The sequence below is a fragment of the Bombina bombina genome, chromosome 6 (genome assembly GCF_027579735.1).
Source record: "Bombina bombina isolate aBomBom1 chromosome 6, aBomBom1.pri, whole genome shotgun sequence".
NCBI lineage: Eukaryota > Metazoa > Chordata > Amphibia > Anura > Bombinatoridae > Bombina > Bombina bombina.
In genome coordinates this window covers 1,051,532,222-1,051,547,948 of record NC_069504.1, presented here as the reverse complement: position 1 = coordinate 1,051,547,948, position 15,727 = coordinate 1,051,532,222, and the positions used below count along the sequence as shown (strand labels likewise).

Here is a 15,727-nt window from a genome sequence, read left to right as displayed (position 1 = left end):
AAATAAATAATGAATATATACTGCAATGTAGTTATAATTTTTCTGAGTGGGAATAAAGTTTGAGTTTAAGAGACAGCTCTGTAAATATTTATTAGGGATGAGCATTTGGAGTATTAAGCAGCTAACGAATGGGGAAGATGGCGGCCACCAATGGCATTCAGCTCTTTTCGGAGCCCGATTTTGTCTTGTGAAAATGCAACACACTAAGATCTGGATTTGCACAGACCTAAGTGTGTTGCATTGTCGGACGCAATCTTCCCCATTCGTTAGCTGATGAATACTCCAAACGCACATTCCTAATATTTATGGCATTTGATCTGAATCAATTTCACAATCTTCGGGCGGCCAATTTCATCAGAAGTTACAAGCCATTCTATGAATGCTTAGAGGTCACCAGAATTTAGTGATTTTTTTTTTACCAGTGAGCTACATTTTTCTAAAGAGGAAGGAAAGGATTTAATTATTTATTCACGTGGGTTTAGAATATATAAATATATAATTAAAAAGTAAATTAATAAAACGTCAGGAAAATAGAAAGAAGATATAAAAATTAATAATCAGAAACAATGGAGTAAGGTTTATAGATAATACATTTTTAAATTCAGTTTAAAGGAACAGCAAAGAGAACATTTAGTTTCCCATAAAAAGTTTATTTATAGAAAAAAAATGCACTCTCTTTATTAGTTTTGACTATTTTCACTAGAGAGGCTGGAGAACATTCTGTGGAATGCAGAATGCTGAACCTCCTACATGATGCAGTGATTAGCTTGATCAGTGCAGGAGCTCACACATTTTTCCCTAATAAACAACACTTTTTCAGGGGGTGGGTGCCAAGACTGAAAAATAATCCTATTAGAACATTTATTTTATATCTAGATCTTTTGCAATGCAGTGATTCATTTCCTATGCAAATATACAGAAATTAGAATACTTGAATGTCTGAACATTTAATTCAAAGAAAGAAAAGCTCTTTCTTTTTTACATTTTGTTTGTGCGTCAGCCATAAGAAAGATCTAGTTTGGCATGGAATGGCCGCTAGCAAGACACGGCTGTGCACACGTCACTGTTGTCACAGGTTTTGGTTCTTTTAATTAAAAAGGACTGTTCCTAAAACAAGATCCCATCAAAACCAGCTTCACACACACAAGACCTAATGCTCTAAAAATACCAGCTACTGAAAAATGAGCCTTTTCACTGTATTTCCTTAGCAGGAAATCCCAGGAGACAAGAGATGTTTGTTGTCTGAAGACATCTTGTAGCTAAAAGGAAGGGTTAAGGAGAGACCGTGGGCAGCTGCCTCGCCATTAACTCACCATTAATCAGACCACTAGAAAATGTGTTTATTTATTTAAACGAAAGGTTATTTTTATTTAACCCTCTTGCCGTCACCGAGGCCCATAAGCAAATTTCAGACATAAAGTTTGCAGATAACATGGTATGATGAGGCTAAGTATTCCAGTGTGGAGACCTCAAAATTTCCGTTACAGCATTTGAGGGATAGCTGAAAACATCTTTTGATGAAAAGGAACCTGAGACACTTTAACACTATAATATAAACATTTTATTTTACATTCTGAAAGTGTTTAATGTCCCTGTCTTTTAAAGGGACATTAAAAGGGACATGAAACCCCAAAAAAATATTTCGTGATTCAGGTAGAGAATACAATTTTAAACAACTTTCTAATTTTCTTCTATTATCTAATTTGTTTCATTCTCTTGGTATCATTTGTTAAAGGAGCAGCAATGCACTACTTGTTTCTAACTGAACAGATGGGTGAGCCAATGACAATCGATATATATATATATATATATATATATATGCAGCCACCAATCATCAGCTAGAACCTAGGTTCTCTGCTGCTCCTGAGCTTGCCTAGATAAACGTTTCAGCAAAGGATAACACGAGAAGGAAGCAAATTAAATAATAGAGGTAAATTGGAAAGTTGTTTAAAATTGTATTCTCTATCTTAATCATATATGAATATGTGAATATCTCTGAAAATCCATTAGAGATATTGTTTAATGTACATAAGATTGTAACATGAAATATTTTCATTATCTCCCTAGTTAAACATATATACTATACAATAGATCTATGTTTCTCAATGTATGTGTATTTATGTCAATGTAAAATCCCTTTGTGGGCTTTTTTTTTCCTAACACCAGAGATCTCGTATCTTTTGAGCCCTTATAACTTTTGTGTGCAATATATTTTTAAAATAATTTTTATTAGACAGTGTTAATATGAGTGTAACTGTACTTTGTAATGTATTTTTGAGGTGTTTCGTGAAACTTTTTTATTGCGCAAAGCTGTTAACCACAGCTCTTTGAGCGTGCAAAGGATTGTTGTGTAAAAAGCGAATGTGCGCACGCAATCATGATTTTTCAAGACTTGTAATATCAGGGCAATGAAAATGTGAAAATTGCTTGCAAAAAGACCATATTGAACACGGAAAAGACATAACGCGCAACTTGATATATTGCCCTTTATGTGGAGAGACACTTACTTTACAAAGCAGTGCGCAATAAAATAAAATAAAAAATTGAGAATTGTGTCCATGAAAAGATTATACAACGGAAACTTAGGTTTCAACATAGTGACACCTGTTATATATAAACTAAAACTTTATCCGTACTTACATTTTTAAACAATATAATTTTAGAAAAAAATACATCTATACTACTTTCAGGCTAATCTTTGAATACATCAGTATATCTAGCATTTTATTAGGCTTAATGTCATACTCCAGACTTTAAAAGCTTAAAGGGACAATACTGTAAAATTGATTTCCCCTTAATGTGTTTCCAATAACTTATTATAACAGCTACAGAGTACAAAATGTATGTGAAATTGTAGGTATATTTTTGTTTATGAATAAACTTTCTATACACACACACTTCCTCAGTTTTTTGTCTATGTCAAAGCCCAATATTTAGAAAAAACAATTGAAAAATATTACTTTTCTCTTCTACCCCCCACTGGGAGTGTAATTTCTTATGTTAGCTAGGTCTTCACAGCTTTTCTATAGCCAATACTTAAGTAAAATGTGTTATTTAAAATGAAATGCCAAAATAAAGCCAAAGGAGCCACATGTAAACAATTGAATAAATTCCAGCAAGTAATATTATTATTATTATCATTTATTTGTATAGCGGCGCCAAATTCCGTAGCGCTCGGTACAATGATAGTGGTATACAATGACAAAGATGTGTGATAAAATACAAAACATAACAAAACAAAACAAATCTAGCACAGGAGGAAGAGGGCCCTGCTCCGGAGAGCTCACAGTCTACAGGTTTAGGATGCAGAGACATATAAGGTTGGGGGTAGCTTGTCACATCGGTTGCAGCAGTGCGTCAGGCAGTTCATGTATTAGTTTGGTTTGGATGCGGGATGGAGGAGAGATGGTAAGCCTCTCTGAATAGGTGGGTTTTCAAAGATCGTCTGAAGCTATACAAGGTTGGAGACAGTCTAATGGAGCGGGTTAGAGAGTTCCAGAGGACAGGAGCAGCACGTGCAAAGTCTTGGAGGCGGGAGTGGGACGTAGAGATAACCGGAGTGTAGAGACGTAGGTCAGAGGTTGATCGAAGAGGACGGGATGGGGAATATTTCACGATGAGAGAAGAAATATAGTTGGGAGTTAGACTGTTGAGTGCTTTGTAGGTTAGGGCTAATACTTTAAATTGTATTCTGGAGTGTATGGGGAGCCAGTGTAGAGACTGGCAGAGCGGAGCAGCTGATGTAGATCATCGACTTAGGTGGATGAGTCTAGCAGAAGCATTCATAATAGATTGGAGGGAGGAGAGGCAGTGTTTTGGAAGGCCATTTAGGAGTAGATTGCAATAATCAATGCGTGACAGTAATATGGATATTTGAGAACATATTTAAGGGGAGCAAACCCTGTCATTGTATACATACAAGTAGAAAAGTAGTCTCCAGCTGTGGTGAGTAAAATTACCTTTATTTTGCATACAGGGACCAGTAAAGCAACGTTTTTGGCTAACACTAAGGGCTAGATTTATCAAATCTGAGGCGTACAGGGGCACGTATACGCGCCCCTAAACGCCTCAGCTCGCCTGTGGCGGGGCGAAATTACCCGCAGGTAATCAACATTGCACACGAGCGCAATTTTGCGCTCGCGTGCAATCCCGCCCTTTGCCCGCGCACAGCCAATCACGCGCGGGCAGGAGCTGTCAATCTCCTCGGTCGGACTCGACCGCATAGATTGAATTTCGCCACCTTAGAGGTGGCGAAGAGCTTAGGGAAGCAGCGGTCTTGTGACCGCTGCTTGATAAATAACGGCAAGCAAGTTCTTGTAAGAACTTGCAGCCGTAGGAGCTTGATAAATCGAGCCCTTAGCCCTTTCTCAAGCTATGCAAAATAAAGGTTATTTACTCACCACAGCTGGAGACTACTTTTCTACTTGGATTCATTTGGGCTTGGTAAGCCTTCTACACGCTCCTGTGAGTAATGGGTGCTGTATTCAATTTGCCGATTTCAAGTCTATTGTATATATACATACATATATACGCATATAAACACATGTATATATACTTTGGAGCTATTTCCACCTGAAAACAAGAAAAATCATTTTTAATATTTTATAATGTGTTTTACGGTGTATGTACTGTAAATATTTTACATTCCAATGTTCTTCACAGAGGGGAAAATGTTCTATGTATTTTTTTAAAAGATATTCATATATTTTTATATATATATATACACACACATATATATACACACACACCTATACATATATATATATATATATATATATACTTCTGGCAGTGTTTGTGCGAGAGCGTAAGAGATAAAGGGCCAGATTACAAATGGCGCTCTATTTGGAAAATATAATAAAAACTATTTAAATAAAAAACAAATAGAGGCTAATCGTCAATTGAAGTGGAAGCAAAACAGCAGAGTCTAAACCTCAAGAGTTAATATTAGTATATTATCAGCTTTTTATCAGTGGCAATTTGAAGTGAAAACTTCCTAACCTCTATCTAAAGACAAGTGGAGAGTGTCATAAAAGTTTGTGATAAGCCTGTCTTATACAAAGCTGGAGTTTCTAATAGAGGCTGTAAGACCGCATCAGGATAGGTACTACTAAGAAGGCCCAGCACGGACAAGTAAAGACAACATGTGATCCGGAGGGTCGGGGCTGCGCTCCGGTAATCAGTACAACAGAGAAGTCCTACACGAAGACGAAGACTCAGGCACAAGAAGCTTTGGAGCTTGCCAAGTGAAGTAACCTGACATCATCAGCGGCTGCCGATTCCACGCATATCAGAGAATGCTACTTTGCACCAACAGTCGGCTGACTAAAACCTGTACTGGAGGGTCGGGGCTCCGCTCCAGTCAGTTTGTCCATTGTTACAAAAGGTATAACAGATACGCAGAGAGGCGATTAGATAAAGAGATCTAGCTGGTTTCAGCCTAGAGGTAAGCACAAGCGCATTTCTGGAGGTGATATAGTTTGTACTGTCCATCTATAAAGGTCTATTCATCTCAGTTCATATCTCCACACTGTTAAAGAACCCGATATCAGCAATAATAAGGGAAGTGTAAAATTGGCAAAAATCACCATCTTACTGTCACTATCAGGAATTAAAACTGTGTAGTACTGTTACGCTACAAGTGGTGGGACAGCTCTTTATATTACACCGCTTTTCTTGGCTAGCTTGCAACAGTGGATCACTCTTAAGATCTTTGATTGGAAACAAAAGATTTCAACCCTTTCCCATTAGTTAACAGTTCGTGTGATAGGAACTTTTTCTCAGCACCTAACAAATTGCTATCTTAAAGATATACTTGAGCAGAATATAGGTAGTACTGACTCCTCATCCTTTCCCATTAGTTGCTGCTAGTGGGTCATATCCCATTTTCCCTCTACCCACTTGGTCGATAGGAGACAAATCCCCAGGGGAGTAGTACAGTACCTTACATTTCATTTTCTTATTGGGCGTGTTGTCTCTTGGTGGTATACATGTAAAAAAGAATTAAGTGATCTACATATAATGTGGAAGAAATAAAACTTTATTCTACAGAAAGGAGTACTGTAAATAGTGTTTAATATATATTACTGCAAGTTAAGATTACAAGTCTCTAAAATCTCAAGTTCTAACATCTACCAGTATATAAGGGAAAGCAACTACGAGAGAAAAGGAACAAGCAACACTGAGACGTGCTTAAGTTTTGTAGACAATACATACATTCTGCTTGCTTATAACTGGTTGGTTCCTGCTGGCACTCAAAGAAGATACTCCACTTTTCTTTAAATCCATATTTCTTCTTGGATAAACCAGCTTACGAAATGTAATGAACTGACACCCTTCAGATGTGGGAGTAAGTAAGGATTCCTCTGGATTCATAATTACAAAGGAACTTTAACCATTCAATTATATAGAGATTTGTGGCAGATTTTTCTGTTCTGTATACGACGAGATATCTTCTAAAATACAAATATGGCGCACTCAAACAAGAGAAAACAAAAGCATTTGGAGGGCCCTAAACGTACAGTGGCAGATCATTTTAATAGTAAGTTCCAATATGATAAAGACTTCTCAGATGAAGATTCTAGAGATTCTTTGTCAGCTTTAAAAGATGTAGAGGATACTGAACAACACATGAATAATAAAGGATCACACACAGATTCTACAATCCTGGATTCCATTAATGCATTATCGTCAAAGATGGAAGCTCACTTTTCATCTCTCAGACAAGAGTTAAAAGCTTCAGTGTCTGAACTAAAGAGATATCTGAATTCTTTAGGGGAGCGAACTGAAACAGTTGAAAGAAAACACGAATATTTGGCAGTGGATCACGCTAACCTTGTATCCTACTCTAAAAATTTAGCAGAAATGATCACTGAACTTGAAATAAAGTTAGCGGACCTAGAAGACAGGTCTTGCCGGAACAAGGTAAGAATAAAAAGAATTCCAGAAGACATCAGTCCTTCTGAACTACCAGAATATCTTATGGAACTAATCAAGGAACTTTTGGGATCCCTACAGGATATAGATCCTTTAATTGATCGTGCCCATAGGGCACTTCGCCCAAGAACAGCTCCTGCAGAGGCGCCGAGGGACGTAATAATACGAGTACATTACTATACCACCAAAGATCGTATCCTTAGAGCAGCATTTCTAAACAGGTCTCTGTCAGAGAAGTATAAAAATATACAATTGTTTCCAGACCTCTCTTCTTTTACACTAACTAAAAGGAGATCCTTCATGCCAATTACACAAGCACTCAAACGGCAAGGAATTAAATACAGATGGGGATTTCCAAAGAAACTTTTTTCCCAGAATGAGGGGAAATCGCATACCATCACATCTCTTGAACAAGGGATCTCATTGTTGGACACTCTACACCTTCAGAATCCAACTAACTCTCAAACTCCATCTACAATAGACAAGAAGAACCTTAGAGTCCAAGCACCGGAATGGAACCCCCTTCCTTAAAGACCAAATAATCCACCCAAGAGAAAAAGTCAGTTGAAACATGAAAAAGGGTAATAGGATCATGAGGAGAGGTTTGCTTCATTGTAGACTTTGCTTTTTTATTTTTGTTTTCTCTTTAAGTTCCTGACCTTACAAAGGTTTAGTTTAGCTTATTGTCCACACTTTTGATGAGGTTATGGATATCGAGAAATCTATAGTAGTGCAATGTAATAAGGTTCAGGAATCATAGACAGAAACATTCAAATATGTTCTCTCTTTTTCCTGTCCTTAAAAAGGTTTAGCTTAGTTTAGTATCGTTGATGACTTAAGGATTTTTGCCATCTTGTAAGTTATAAAGGTTGCTGTTAAAACAAATTTTTAAACTCATAGATAGCAATATCAGAATGTTTTTGTTCAACTGGTTGCACTGCTACTAGTTAGTTATTTATTTAGGGAAGTGGTATAATGGTTGTTAAATATCTATAACATTCAAGTAGTTCCATTACAATTCATTAGGCTTTCGAGAGGATAATCCATTGCTTGCACTTCTAGTAATGTTCTATTTATAGTAATAGAGAAAACCCAATAACACATCCCTAATTTGTTAGCTTTTCTCTCCTAAGGATCAATTTGCCAAGACCCTATATACTATTTCCTTTATTTTTTTTGAAAATTACAAAGAAAGGAATTCAAGTTCCTGGTCCAAAGCTTTTACAAACAATACATATGTTATAAATGCTAGGAGTATAAATACAAATCAAAAGATATAATAGATATCTGTGTGTATATATATATATATACACACACACACACATTGTGATAGACAATTTTTACCTTACAAATACATCCCCTACTGCAATTCTAACTTTAGTATATATTTTATATAGTTACCAACTTTGAGTTGGGCGCAATTCAATCCGAAAACAAATTATCTCTAGTGATTTTGTGGCATTATTCCCCTCCCCCCGGTCACTAAATCCATTATTTATGTTGAAATTGCTTTTATTTTCATATAGTAATATAACATACATATTGCTGTATACATTTTTCTCTCTATGTAATATTTTTTTCCCCAGAAATTAGAAACAGACTGTTTCTAACATATTACAAATCAAAACTTGACAAATCAATTAAAACAAGGAGCAAGAAAAGTCGGCAAAAGCAAATGCAAATAACCTCTCTCTCAGTATTCGTTCACCTTTAGTTATAGTGCATACTTACAATGTTGTGTGTGTTACCCATCCACAGGAATTCTCTCTCACTTTAACCTAAGTGTGACTATCACTAGCTTCTGTGTGTATAATCCAGGGCTCCCATATGATGAGGAATTGGTCTTTAGTCGCCATTAGGTCGGCTGCTAAACTAGACATCCTATAGAATTGATCTATTTTCTGCTCTATGAGGAAGTATCCCGGGGGTTCTGTGTTCAAGTGTTTGGCAAGGCACATTCTGATAGCTGTGCATAGTATTGCTGTCAGCTTATTTTGGTTAGTGGTGTGTCCTTTAATTGGGAAGTGTAGGAGTGCATGCTCAGGGAGTAGTACTATCTTCTTGTCAAAAACCCTGCTTAATAAATTAACTGTGTCTTTCCAGAAAGTTTGTATTTTACTACAGTGCCACCATGTGTGCAAATATGTTCCTTCCCTTCCCACATCCCCTAAAGCAGAGAGTATTGTTCTTTCCTCCCATCTTGATTAATCTGGTGGGGTGTAAATACCATCTAAACGCAGACTTTATGTAGTTTTCCTGTAGTTAGGAACTAATAGTAAATAAGGTCCCTCTACGTAGTGTATCAACCCATGTCTGGGCTGGCCATTCCCTACCTAGTTCATGTTCCCATTTATGCATAAGGGCTGTTTTAGTAATGGAATCTGACTTGTTAAATATGGGGTACAGTTTAGCTATTGACCTCTTTGGTCTTTGTTTTGATAGGCAAAGAACTTCAAAAGGCTTAGGGCTATGTGTAGGAGTCGTTCCGAGCACTTCTAGGTCATTGTACTGTTGTATTGTGAGGAGCCTACCATTAACGAGAGCATCCGCTATCCTGTACAAGCTTCTGTTTCTCCATTTACCTTGTACTATTTGATCTAATGAAAAGTTTAGGTCGATCAGTGGAGCAACTGGCGATTTAGTGTTCAGTAATGGAAAAAGTTTGATGGTTCTGGCCCACATGTACAAAGTATGTACTATGGCTATATAACTTTTCCCCCTCTGAGGCCTATTTATCTGAACTGTCCATAATAGTTTGGCTATGTCATCTGTACCCATCATATAAGCTTCTAATTGTATCCATTGGATATCACCTGATCTATTATGCCACAGGGCAGTTTGTGCTAATCTGGCAGCATTACAATAAGAAATAAGGTATTGAAGGCCTAGCCCGCCTCCTGATCTATGTCTAGTTAATGTTTGTCTGTTTATCCTTGCTCTTTTGTTATTCCAAATAAAGGCCTGCATATCCTTCTGTGAGGCATGGAGGTCAGTGAGTGGTACTGAGATGGGCAATAATCTAAACAGATATATCAGTCTCTGCGGGGCCGTCATTTTAATTGCCACAATTCGTCCAATAAGTGAAATATTGTATTTGTACCACTCAGTCATAAGCTGTCTAATATAGGTCATTAGGGGCTTGTAGATATAAATTGTGAATATCTGCTCGAATGTTTATTCCTAGATATTTAACGTTTTTGTTTGCCCATTTAAAAGGGAAGCTAATCTCAAGTATTTTTTTGGTGGTGTTTGGTATGTGGATGTCTATTGCCTCACACTTGTCATCATTTATTTTATAGCCTGATAAGGCACTAAATCGCTGCAGCATGGAATATAAAGGGGGTAGGGACAATAGGGGTTTCGTCAGTGTCAATATGACATCATTCGTGAATAAGGCCATTTTGTATTGTTTGGACTCTTATCTGTATTCCCTATATATCTATGCAGTCTCTTATTTTGATCGCAAGGGGCTTGATACAAAGCACAAAAAGCAACGGTGAGAGTGGGCACCCTTGTCTGGTTCCATTGCGGATTGCAAAAGACCTAGACTGATAATCCGCCAATCTTATGAAAGCAGCAGGGGTGGAGTATAGAGACGAGATTGCTGAATGAAACTCGCTGCTAATTCCAAACTTTGCTAATAGAGCATGCATATAGTTCCAGTTTATTCTGACAAATTCCTTCTCTGCGTCCAGTGACAGGAGCAGAGAAGGCACTCTATTGACCGAAGTGTAATTTACCAAGTCTATGACCTTACGAATATTATCTGGGGCTTCCCTTGCTTTGATGAATCCAACCAGTATGGATTAGTCTAGTCAGTGGTCCATTCAATCTATTAGCCAGATTGTTTGTAAATAGCTTGATGTCATGATTTATTAAGGAGATGGGTCTATAGTTCTTACAGTATTGTTTGTTCTTCCCCAGTTTGGGGATCACCAAAATTCTAGCTAGAAGCATTTCACTGGGAATTTCACTTCCCTGCGTTATGACATTAAATATGGAAACCAGCTGCGGTGCCAAGAGATTTTTAAATGTTTTATAAAATATGCCTGTAAATCCGTCGGGGCCTGGTGCTTTATTGGCTTTTTAGTCCTTTATAACTGTCAAGACCTCTGAGAGGGTTATGGGTGAGTTCATAGTACTTCTGTCTTTTTCAGTGAGGGAGGGTAACTTGCGGTCATCTAGAAAATTATCTAAGGCATCTCTTGCTGTCAGTTCCTTAGACAGTGCGGGAAAATTATATAGGGTATGATAGAAATCCGCAAATGTGTTGGATATCTCAATAGGGTCGTTTGACATAATGCCCGTGGGAGTTTGTATTTGGAGAACTGAGGTAGCTCTAGTTACTTCGTTCAGTTTGTTAGCTAACATTCTATCTATTTTATTGGAATGTAAGAAATAATGAAATGTATGAAATAATGACATGTATCTAGTAGTTTAATGGACCTAGGGGCTTCATCTGTGAGTATGTCGTTGAGTTCTTTGTTTTTTTGTTTTAAGTGTTGTAACGCTTTCTTCCATGTAATCGCTGTCTCCCTGTCATTTAGTTGTCTAATTTCTGCTCGAAGGTTTACTATTCTCACCCTGTGAATTCTGGTCTGTTTCGCAGATTCGCTTATTAGGTTACCTCTAACATATGCCATAAGAGCACCCCAAAGATGCAACAGGTTTTCTGTAGTGCCCTGGTTAGTCTCTATAAAATGTACAATGTTGTTTTGGAGTTTTTACAAAACAATTGGGTCACCCAGTAGCCTAGGATTAAGCACCCAAGAAAGGGTTCTATCATATTTTACAATGTGAAGCCTCGACTATTGCATGGTCTGAACAAGGGCACGGGTGTATATATGCTTGCATTAGCAATGGGATTAGTGTTTGACTTAAAAAAATGTAATCAATCCTTGAGTGTGAATTGTGTACTGCTGAATAGTAAGTGTAATCTCTAGTTTTTATATTCTTGGTCCTCCAAGCATCTATTAGGTTATGGTCAAGTACAAAGTCACCTAAGAGTCTATGGTTACGTTCTGGTGTCTGAGTTCCAGGTGTGATTTGTTTAGATCTATCAAGTTGGCTATTAAGGGTCAAATTGAAGTCTCCCCCAATTATCAGACGATGCTTCTTCCATAAGGTAAGCTGTTTACTGATTTTAGAGATAAAGGGTGACTGATTCTCATTGGGTGCGTAAATGTTACAAATGATAATGGGGGTATTGTGTATAAGGCCCTTAAACTATGAGCTACCGCCCCTCTTTGTACGTGATTATCTCCTCTTCCCTGAAATTAAGGGATGTATGAAGCAATATAGAAACTCCTCTATGTTTTTTAGTACTCACAGCATGGTATTGTTGAGGGAATGCTCTGTCCCAGTACCTGGGTGTATTTGTCTTAGTGAAGTGCTTTTCCTGTAATAGTACAATATGTGCTTTAAGGGACTAAATACATTACTTAATTGTCATTAGTAACTGATATTTACTGTTATCCCAGATAAACTGGGCCTTATTTTTGAGCGGCTTTGGCCCGCTGTTCTTCTAAAAATACTAAATAATTGACCAGTGTCTTTAAGTTTTTATTTTTGCAACTCCATGTGAAAAAGACACTGTTTCATATCAGTAATGTATAGTATTTTTCATTAGATTTGTGTTGGATAGTTTTACCACTAGTGTTTCATGTATGATATTATTTCTCTTGCTTATTGTTTCATAATTATATGGAGGTATAATTTACAAGCTGTTTAAAATATGAGGATCAGATGTATTAGACTCATAAAATGCTTATCATAATACATGATTTAGCATTATAGTAAGCACAGTCTATTAATGTATGTATATAGTTGTGATACTCTAGAAGACATCATTATAGTCTTCTGTATCGAGTTAAGCAATGATTATGATCATAGATAAGGTTGACTATGTAACCTGAATTAATTTTGCTAATTTCATGCAGCAATGTGTTCATATATCTATCATATACCTTTGAAGATGTAAACATTGTGTGTACAATTTTATTTTGTCGATCTTGTAACTTATAACGCCTCAATAAAATTAAAAAAAAAATGTAAAAAAAAAATAGCTAATTGGGGACAATGAGTAAGTTAACCAGGAATTTTTGCTTCCTCAGAAATAAATTGGCAAATAGTGTTTCCCCTGTAGCTAAGGATGCTGAATAGTTATAATGGTAATTGCGAAATGTTTCATTGCAGACCAATGTGCTCTGTTTAACAATAATAGCATTCTGAAACCAGTCCTTTACTTCAATGTAATACTGGAAATATCCCACTGTAAACACAGCACCAATACAGTACAGTATGAGTCGTACAGCTTGTAAAAAAATGATGCTGGGTAATTAGGTGCCTTGATGTGTGTTGAGTGCTGCAGATGATGTGTGCAAACAAGTTAACTCTACATCAGGTAATGCAGAAACGCAGTGAAGCACAGACCTGTAAAGTATATGCTATTCCTGCTCTCAATTTGCTTTTCCAGATCAATGACTTGCAAAAGTTGTGAAAGGCTAGAGCAATGTGACACAGTCAGGGCGAGAAGCAAATTTGATCCTAAACCAGCTGCCACACTGATAAGCTTGTGTGCCAGCTGAAGCGTTGCCTGCACTAACATGAGCTGATGCAGACAATAAAACCCTTACACTGACACAGGTGAGCCGCGGATAAACCGAAGCCTCGCACATTTACAGTAAAACTTAAAATGTATGGTTTAGCGTAGTTTTGTACATTGGCACTTTATTGATAAAGATCAAGCAACTAAAATAAGCTTCATCTAACGAACATTAAAGGGATACTAAATCCAACATTTTTCTTTCATGATTCAGATAGAACATGCAATTTTAAGCAACTTTCTAATTTACTCCTTTTATCAATTTGTCTTAATTCTCTTGCTATCTTTATTTAAAAAAAACAATCATTTAAAGCTTAGGAGCTGGCCCATTTTTGGTTCAGAACTTGGGTTGTGCTTGCTTATTGGTTGGTTGAATAAAGTCACCAATAAGCAAGTACTATCCAGGGTTCTGAACCTAAAATGTGCCAGCACCCTAAGCTTTACATGATTTTTAAATAAAGATAGCAAGAAAACGAAGAAAAATTGATACTAGGAGTAAATTAGAAACTTCCGGTGGGCGGCGCTAAAGTGGTGAGCACGTTTTTGCTACTCCTTAGACAGTGTGGTGAAATGCAGATCCATAGTCCCTAGGCGGTGTGCGGCATACATAGCCGGGCAGACTCCGCTGATGTAAACGGAGGTGAAGGTGTCTGCAATGCTTGATTGTAGAGATCGACCCTGGGAGTGTATGCAGTTGGATTGAGTAAGTTCAAGTAACTGCAGAGAAGTAGAAGACACAAGAGTGGTGCCTGTTCCCCTTCCCTCAGGCGGTGGCTTTATGGTTCCTTCGGATATAATGCAGCGCTGGTTGTCCCCAACAGTAAGCTGGGTTGTTATTTTTTGTGAGCTGCCAAGATCTTCCCCGCCGGTACAGTGGATCGTGCGACAGTGAAGTCTGGGGGAGAGCCTAACTGTGGACAGTGGTCTGACGAACCGGGTATAACTGTAAGTACTGTGCTAGTCTGCTGAGCAATCAGTAGACAGGCACTGAACTCAGCATCAATATATAACCTTAGCCAAGTGGCTATAGAGGTTTAACCCCCCCCAAGTGAAGAAGTCGGTAACCAAGCTGGCAGTGACTTTAGTATGGCTTCTGGTGGTTTTGTAAAAAGGAAGGCTGCGTCATCATATTTTAGTTTCATCATTGTATGAGAAAAAAAAAAAGGGAATCTCTTTTTTCTCCCCTACTGTTTCTAAATGGGGTTTATTAGGTGTTACTACTAGGACACACATAGAACTCACTATAGTCGAAGTACTGTTGTAGGTCCCAGGTTACTTAATGGATACCTTTAAAGTGAATGTCAACTTTAGCTTAATGTAATTATAGTACTGATGTATCAACATGTACCAAGCTCAACCGCTAATTTTTTTTTTTTTTTTTAAACAAATAATTTGGTTATAATTGATTTACAAAAAATCTATCCGTTTGTTCAAAGCAGGACTCCTCCTATCTGCTACTTCCTGTATTTGAACACTGACGTATAATACGTATACCTAAAGCGCGGACCCGCTGGGATATTACTAAGATTAGAATCCATCTGCACATGTTTTCTCCAGGAAGCAATAATCAGTTGTGTAGAAAATGCGCGTCGCGTGGATGCGCATCGCTTATTAGGAAGAATATTTTCCCCTAAAGCATGCACAGGAGAAGCGCATGATGTAGAAAAAAGTTGTTGAACGCCCCCGGGGGGGGGGGGGGATTGTTCGTTGAATTAAAGTCACCCTGATTTTGGAAGATTGTTAATATGGCGATTAGCAATACGGGTTACTTTACATTCACTTTAAGGAACACTTTTAAAGTCAAGATAAAATTTAAAAGGTGGTCCCTTATAATACCGGTGAAACATCCTTAAAAACATAAATTATGCTTACCTGATAATTTAATTTCCTTCTGTATGAGCCGAGTCCCGGCATCATTCCTTACTTTTGGGAAATACTGAACCTTGCCACTAGGTGGAGGCAAAGACACCCCAGCCAAAGGCTTAAATACTCCCCCCACTTCCCTCATATCCCAGTCATTCTGCCAAGGGAACAAGAAACAGTAGGAGAAAAATCAGGGTATAAATGGTGCCGGAAAAGAAAAACAAATTTTGGTCCACCCATCGGAGTATACGGGCGGGGGCTGTGGACTCTCCTCATACAGAAGGAAATTAAATTATCAGGTAAGCATAATTTATGTTTTCCTTCTTA

At 37.6% G+C, this 15,727-nt stretch overlaps 1 protein-coding gene across 4 annotated transcripts in view; it reads right to left on the bottom strand.

Annotated features, from left to right (window-relative positions):
- ERC1 (ELKS/RAB6-interacting/CAST family member 1) overlaps positions 1-15,727 on the bottom strand; it is an 871,748-nt gene that overhangs the window by 558,924 nt on the left and 297,097 nt on the right. The window lies entirely within an intron of this gene.